We start from the raw sequence: 8,568 nt of genomic DNA on the forward strand, positions 1-8,568 counted from the left end.
CTCCAAGTCTGCCCAAAATGGAGGAAACCATGAATAGAAAGGCTGGGCTGGGTTCTCGGCACCAGCCATGCTCTTCCCAATACTAACATAACAAGAAAAAAAACCCTGTTTGTTGCAAACTGTCAGATAGTGCAGGCGGAGCGCACCAGAGCAACCTGGCCTTGGACAGGTTTTGCCCAGCAAGATCCCAGGGACAAGGACGAGCAACAACAGAGACAAAACCCAAGGATTCTTGGATGTCAGGCTTTTCATAATCTAAGTTCCATAGAAAATATACAATTTTTAATTGAAAGAAGTCTGAAGTTGCCACCACTCCAACACCTCTGGCTGGTTTGGGGCAGAACCTGCTGCAGCTCCACCTTCTCCAGAGGTCTCCAGCCACACCAGTCCCCTTCCCTCCAAGGCTCCTTGCCTCCCATCCCTCTCTCCTTGCAGCCACTGCCCATCTGTTCTCACGTCAGGCACAGCCCCCTCACTCTGAGCCACAGAAACCAAGCAAACCATGGGCAATTCCCCGTGGTTACCCCTTGCCTGTTCTCCAGAGGCTTTGCAATAGCCCTGCACACACAAAGCCTCATCCTTCTCGGCTGTTGCATGGAGCAAAAAAGCAAAGTGTGCCCACAGGGGGAAGCAGCCAACAAGCTTGATGGATTGCCTCCTCCCCTCCTCTGGTTGTTCTCCCTTATTACTGCTCCAAGGGCTTTCAGCTACCTGGCTCGTTGGTATCCACACTTACAGACTACCACAGATGACCTTCAGCAAGATTTTCATGCTAGTTGCTTCTGACAAAGCCCTGTTAAAATTGGGTGAAAGTGACAAAAATAATCAAGTTTCTATTACAAAAAACAACTTCCATCTGATAGGTAAAGGCTTTCAGTCCCTTCTCCAGACCGGCTGCTGTATCCTTGAGAGGTGAGGGGGCTCCTGAGGGGATAACCAAGCCAAACCTCCTTTTGGGGTCTGTCCCTCACCTCTGCTCACCATCTACACAGGGGTCTACACAGCCCTTAAGCAAAAACAGGGTCTTATTCTCAGTGGAGATCTGCCCCAGGTACCTTCTTGTAGGCTCAGCCCAAACCCAGGCTGGGGCCTGTTTTGGAGAGGTAACAGTCCAGGATCCCCTCAGCCTCTAAAAACCTGGCTGCACCAGCAGCAACTTACCCCTACAACGTTCAGGGGGGTTTCAAAAGACAAGCCAAAAGAAAAACTTGAAGCACAGACCCCAATTCTTAATGGACAACGTGGCTCTCAGAGATTCAAGAGAAGACCACAGATGTCAGAGAGAAAGAAGCAATTACAGCAGTGTTAGGGCTGGGGAGAGGACTGGGCAAGTGCACTGTGGCCCCTGGTTGTCTGTCAAGAGGAGCATCTTGGAAAGGAGCAGAGTACAAGGTGGGACAAGCAGGAGAACCTGGGATGATCATCTACAGTTCCCCCGTGGGGAACACGGAGGTTGCAGTCAGGAAGAGAGGAGCCAGCTGTCATTGCCATGCCAAGACAAAGCATGCAAATACCACAAGATTGGCCCTGAAGTCCAGGAAAAAGGATGTTAAAAAAAAAAAAAAAAAGCCAGACCAACTAATCACTCACTTGTGTGGTTTTGAAAACACCTGATCCCATTCTCATCCTTCACTCCTGTGCCATGAGGCTGGCTGCACCTTTTCAACTTCCCCAATGCTTCGGGTCATAGCACCTACCAGCACCGGTGTCATCAGAGCACTGAGTCTGTGGAAGAAAGAAACATCTTTAATATTTCTGAACAAACCATCACCTCTCCTCTAACCTTGCTAAAGGTATGCACATAACTTCCCATAAGTCTTCCCAGTTTAGTGTCTACGGAAGCTTCTGGCACGTTTATGGTAATTTTCTCCAATTTGCTAATTATGCAAAGATATTCATCCAACTGAATTCTGAATGGTCAGATCTGGTCGTGGGTCTCCAATGCCCAGGCTGGGCAGCTGGAGCATTCATCCCCCTGGCTAAAGCCTCAGTGTGGGTGCGATGTCCATACCAGTTTGGAAATGGGTCCTCTGGGAACATCCGTTCTTCGTCCCACAGTGTCTCCAGGACTCACCCCGTTGGGCAATCCCACCTTGTGTACCCACAACGAGAGTGTACCAAGAACCATCACCCCACTGCTTGTCTGTGGGCAGGAAATGAGAGGCACAAACCCAGCCTCAGCAAATCAAAAAACAAACCAGGAAGATATCACCTAGAAAATATTTTTTCCACTGACCCCTGGGGTGCCAGACATCACACAGGGCTTGGGCAAGAAGACAATGTAATACACAAGAGGATGCTGTGGGCTCGTGCTGTCTTTCTTAGGGCTATGAACTTGCACGCTATTTCTCTTAACGTCTCTCTGTTTTAAGAAAAGTGATCAAAGGAGGTGTTTTGGTGATCAAGTGCAGCTTTTATGTCTACAAAGAAAAAAATGGAGTCATACAGCTCAAGTGTACCCTCTGGACCAGAATTTCAATCAAGAGAAACTCCCTGCATACTTCTGGATGCCTCATTTGTTGGGGGAGGGCTGAATCATAGTATTTGACTAATCACACTGAGGAATCCAGCTTTCTCCAGAAAAACTCACCATGGCACAAGTTCTGTTATTTCCCCTCCTCCACACCAAGAAATAGTCAATATATTTCCCTGGAGATCTGAAAACTCAAATGCTTTGCTAAAACTCTTGCCTGGTGGATATCATCCAACTTTCAGTTTCCAAGGCCTCAAAAATACATAGTCAGGAAGGAACACAGCCCAGTGCCATGGTGCAAACATAACAAAAAGGGACCCTTAGTCAAGACATCAAGTAATTTACTCCAATAGCTACTTACATGCTTTCGCACTATCCAGGGGTGGGGGGCAAAGGAAAAGAAAACAACTTAGTTTGAGAAGTCAAAGTAGTAGTTTTACAGATTCCTTTGACCTTCCTAGCCATGGGCTTTCGGCTCTAGGCAGAACAGCTCACAGAGTTTCCACTTCCCAGGTAGGACTCAGGTTGTGCACTAGGACAGTATCCACCAAGTTGCTTTCTAAATATCCTTTCAAAGCTACTTATGGTAACTCTTGGCTTCCTCTTCTTTTGTCTCATCGCTCCACATACTTTGCTGCCTTTTTTTTTTTTTTTAATGAAAAATATTTTAAGGACAGTAAAGCTAGTCCTGCCGAGCAGCCAAGCCCAAGGAGTGGAGCAACTTGCGCCAGAGAGGTGGCTGCCGCCAAGCAGCAGGGCGAGAGTCATTTCCCTTGCGGGAAGGGTTGACTGCATTGACCGAAGACCTCGAGCTGCTTGGGAGCTCAAGTGCCACAGCAGAATGGACAGGATTTCCAGCTCGGAGAACAATTGCCATCAGGATGTGCTGTTAAGGTCATAAGTGGAAGCAGAAGCGCCAGCAGCTCAGCCTGGAAGCCATGGTCTCCATGCCAAGATTCCCCAGAGAGCCTTTTCTAGGCTCCAAAGCTAAGCAAGGCTTTGCAAGACAGACAGAGAGGAGCTGGACCATTCCTGCAAGCAGCAACAACGGATGCTCAGGCTTCCTCAAAGCAGCAAGTGCAATTCAGATGACCCTTCACATCTCCTGATGCGTAGAGGAGGGATCAGTCCACAGCAGACCTTGGGTGTTGCTCCTGAAACTTATTCTCAGGAGAAAAGCAGCAGAGCTGAGCATAAATTGGCCAATGCCAAAAGCGACCTGGGCACGGCTTCCAGGGAGCATCCTGAAATGATCCGTTGAGGCAGGACAGCGATGTCCAGAGCTGGTGCAATCCAGACAGGGCTGAACAGCTTCTTTAATGATACATAATTAAGGAAAGGACAAAACACAACGCCTCTACCCTAGGTCTTCAGACAAGAATGAGAGGAGAGCAGCAGTCACCCAGCTGTAGAGACAACATCCAGCTGCCCACATCAGCAGTCTCAGTTGGCTGGAGGGGATCAGGAGAGGGGTCAGAAATGCAGGTGAAAAGCTTATTGGGCACATATGGACCCTCAGCACAGGCAGGGGAAGGGAACTGGGCAGCACTTCCCAGCAAGCTGGATGTGTAAGGTGACATTTTCTCCCCCCATCAGGGATGCTGCCTGACCAGGTGGACCTGGACATGAGTCAGCCATCAGCTTCTTGGGCTGGCCCATGCTGCAAAGGAGCAGTGTCCCTCAGAGCTGTGCCCCTCTCCTCTTCTTCTTCTCCCCCTTCTCCCTCTGTGGTTTCAGTGCAATGTTTTTCTGCTAAGCCTGCAAGCACATGCGTATGCGGAGACTTGCCCATTCCTCCCCAAAAAGCCCCCTGAGCCATGGGATTGACGTCAGCAGAGCACCAGCTGTCAAACAATGGAGATTAAGGCTTGGCAGGCATTGCCAAGCCATGCGAGTGCGTGTGCCTCCCCGGGCAGGTGAGCAACATTCCCCGCCGAGCAGGAACAGGCACATTGCATCAACCCGGCTGCCTGCACCTGGACACAAGACCAAACCTGATCTCCGGCAGGGGCCAAGTCATGCCCAGGCAGCCAGCGGGGCTTGGTGGTCCCCATGTGCACACCTGGCAGGACCCCCCTGGGGCAAGGGCACCCCTGCCCTCCATCAGGTCTGGGAAGAGGCAGAGACCTGGTACTGGCTGCTGTGGCTCCAGCCCCTGTAAAAGGTTAGCCTGCGTGCCAAGAGATGTGCGGCGCTGGGAACAGGCCCAGGGCACAGTCCCTCCCTGTTCTGCCCAGCACAGGGACAGAGGCGATGACATGCTGCCTCTTGCAGAGCCGCAGCTCAGCCCAAGCCAAGTCCTCACTCCACCCAGACCTCAAGAAGTTCAGCCCTGGGGGTCTGGAGCGGGGCTTCTCCTGGGGCAGACAGACATCTGCGGGACACAGGGTCCCAACCTGCAGCCGGAGATGGCATCAGGGCAGGTGTGGGGCACGGCCAGCTTTGGGGAACAGCTAGACCCTTGAAAAGAGGATGGGAGCTGCTCCTAATCATCATTTGACTGCCCCATGGGCCTGGCTTTGCATGTTAACCCTCCTGCTCCTGATGCTGGCACAAGGCACCCTATTGCCAGCAGGTGCTGGGACCTGTCTTCTGCCAAAGCAAAGGCAGGAGAAACACAAACACAGAGGTCACCCGGCACAGGGAACTCCGTTCCTCACCACTCGTCTCCCAGGCGAGGCTTGACCTAGAGCTGGGAGCACTCAGTGGCTGGGACAGAGGACAGGCAGAAACATCCTTGTAACCAAAGCTGAACCCAAACCAAAGAGCAGAGCACCAGCCTTCCCCCCAACCTTAACTCCTTACCAAACAAGCAAACCCAGGAGGGCACCTGAGGTTAACAGTATACAACTTACAATGCCCAGAGATACAGACACGCAAGGATTTGACAGTCCCAGCATGAGTCCTGCTGGACTCCATGCCCTGTTTGCTGTGATGATCTCCCAGCTTGGTGTGTCTGCAGCAGCACAGGAGCTCCAGTGGCAGGAGCCTGTCTCCTTGCTTGTACTGGGCAGGGCTCCTGTAACTCACACTACCCATGGGAACACCCTTTGATGAGGTTCTGCCACTAATGATGGTGACATCAGAGTGACACAGGCTGGCCCACACTTCCCCAAGGAGGAGAAGGAAGGGAGGGCCGCAGGGCAGAGCCCATAGCAGCTCAGCTGGACCAAACCCTGCCCCAAAGACCTCAAGCTCGTAGGAAGGAGGACATGCCCTTCAAAAAGCAACCTTAAACGTCACAGCGCCCTCACACCTCAGGGTTTAATAAGGCACGCAGCTTGGAGGAGCCATCAGTCAGTGCCTCATTGCTCTCCATGAGTTGGCTCAGCTGATGTGTGGGTCACAGGGGATGCACCCTTCTGCCAGGCTTGCCTTCCCCAACTCCACAGACCAGCACAGGTAAGGAGAGGTCAAGCCTAATCCAAACTGGCCACATATGCTGGAGTCCCTGCCATACAGGCCAGCTGGGGTGGGCTTCAGGAGGTTCACCAAAAGCAGAAAGCAGGTGACTAGGGCAGGAGCTGCTCCAGGGGCAGCAGCCTGGGAAGGACAGCAGTTTCTCATGGGCTCTGTTGACTTCTGCTCCCCAGGATGGGTCCCTGGTCTGGTGAGATGCAGGAGGACCCTACCCTGCATGCTGCACCTTCTCACGCCCTTCACACCAAACCTCCTGGCACGCTTTGCCTTTCACCCAACCTTATCACAGAGCCTGGCCCAGCACAGCCGGATGGGAGGGGAGCAGATGGCCTGTTCAAGTCCTTCCCATTTGTTCTCCCTCAAGACACTCTCAAAGGAAAACCCTTGAGGTCATTGTTCTATTTTCATCAAGCAAGGGCATCCAGCAAGACTCGCGTTAGGAGGGGCTGTGCTGAACACCACCACTTAAGGAGAAAGGTCTGACTAGAGAGGCTTAGATGGAACAAGCAACCCAAAGTCCAGACAACCATGACCACATCTCACCCACCTGCCTGGAATATCTGCCCGTGGCTGATGAGATACCTTAAATGCTTCGCATCACCTCCACTAAGAAGAAATAAAACCCAATCCCCCCTGTATTTGCCCTCTGAAAGCCACCCTGGAAGACACACACATCCCCCCCCCCAGGAACCGTGCTTTGCAAGTGTCAGCGTTCAGCAGAGATGGTGCTGGAGTGACTCACACTTGCAAGGAGTGTTGCTGTGCCCCAGACACACGGGGCTCTATGTGCTGAGCTGGTCAGGCTGCCTTTGTCACTCCCACACGCAGTGACCCACAGCACCTCAGCGTGCACAGGCAGGCAGATATCCAAACCTGCGTCAGCTCCGCTCCCCCACCGCAACTGTCACAACCCTCCCTAAAGAAAGGGCTCTGACAAGGTTGTTCTGCAGATCATTGAGGTGGCAGTTTTGACACCATGGGTTTTTGTCCTGTGCTACTCAGTCAAAATGTTTCCAACCTGTGGGAGGAAAGTCCTGAGGGCTTTGCTGAGACAACCATCTTGAAGTGTCTATGTTCAACCCCAGGTTCTTTAACTGCTTGGTGTTGTGCTGCTCCTCTTCCAGGGCCTCAGTGCCACCAACATTACTGCAGCAGAGCTGATCTGTCCCATCAGATTGCTCCCAGAATGGCAACAGGGATGGACAATGCCCTAAGTCAACAGCCAGGCCCTCCTCTCCACAGGAACATCACCAGGGCTGCCTGACACCACCAAAGCCTGGGGTGGGGAGGAGGACAACAGCAAAAGAGCAGTTGTAACACAGCTAGAGCTGCCAGCTCCTCTTTCAGCCACAGAAATAGTGCAAAGGACCCCTGTACATCTCTGGGGTACCAGTCCACCAGTAACAGATGACCACCAATGAGATACAAAGTCAGGACACCATCACCAGCAGCGCAGCAAGAGATGCAGCTGTCAGAACCAGCCACAAGTGAGAAAACTCAACAGAGCCTTAAGAAGGGCCCCAATAAAAGATACATAACAGAAAAAAAAAAAAAAAAAAGATGTGGGATCACCAGGCCTGCAGACCATGACACCTCTAGGGCAGGGAAGAGCAGCAGCTGCCACCAAAAGCCCTGGGTGAGAGTTTTCAAAGGTGCAGTGAATATGCCAACCCATCACCAAGGTAGAGCTGCAGGTAAGACCCACTGTGCCCACAGAGCCACCATGCAAAGCTCAGCTCTGCCTTCCTGTCTGGGCTTTGGATCATCACAAGGTCCTCAACACCCCAGAAGACCATCTTCCACTATCACCACGGCAGCCAAGAGGGCTTTTCGTGACTACGGAGCTCCCTGGATGGAGATCCCTCCCTGCACAAAGACGGTACAGGGAGGGACCAGATGACCCATCCTGACGGAGCAGTTAGGTAAACACCCAGCTCCACACCAGGGCGCGGTGCAAACAGGCGGCAGCCAGCCACCGAAACCTCGGCGCTGTGTCGCTCTGGTCAGACATTTGCTGCTCCCCAGCCCTCCCCACACGTGTCTCCGTGCTATCTGAATTTCTCCCAGGTCCAACTCCACACCTCCCTCGTGTGTTCCCCACTGGGTTTGCTATCTTTAAAAAAATACATCTACATTGTGCTCATCCAAGTAGTCCTCCATCTTCTAGGCTGAAGTTTTTCTTCCTGCTGGCCCCAGAAGATGGACTTATTTTAGCACTTGTCAGTCCATACCACTGCTACCTCACGCGAAGCACCTGTGCAGAGCCCAAGCCTTCAATGGGTGCTCCTTCTCTTCCAAGGGCAGAGCTTTCCAGGAAAATGCTTAACTGAAAGTCTGTGGCAATACTGACTTTGGAAAAAAAAAAAAAAAGCTTTTCCACTAAATGGTACAGACAGGGATGAAGGAAAGAGGAAGGAACGCAGTTTGTCTTCATTCACCCGGGAGTTGCGCAACAGACTGATGTCCCCTGCGTAGCTGTAAAAACCCCACGCGCACAGCAGTATCTCCACACTGGTGAGCTCACGCTAGACTTATCTTTGTCAGCAAATAAACTAAACAGCTGCCAAACAATTTAATGGGGAGGATGTTCTGCAGCTCTCCCTTATCCTTGAGCACAGAGCGAAACCACAGCAGTGACGCAAGCCTCACCTCCCTCCCGCAGGGACGCCAGGAGA

This window comes from Athene cunicularia, assembly GCF_003259725.1.
Source record: "Athene cunicularia isolate RWA chromosome 9 unlocalized genomic scaffold, athCun1 chr9_part2, whole genome shotgun sequence".
In the NCBI taxonomy this organism is placed as follows: Eukaryota; Metazoa; Chordata; class Aves; order Strigiformes; family Strigidae; genus Athene; species Athene cunicularia.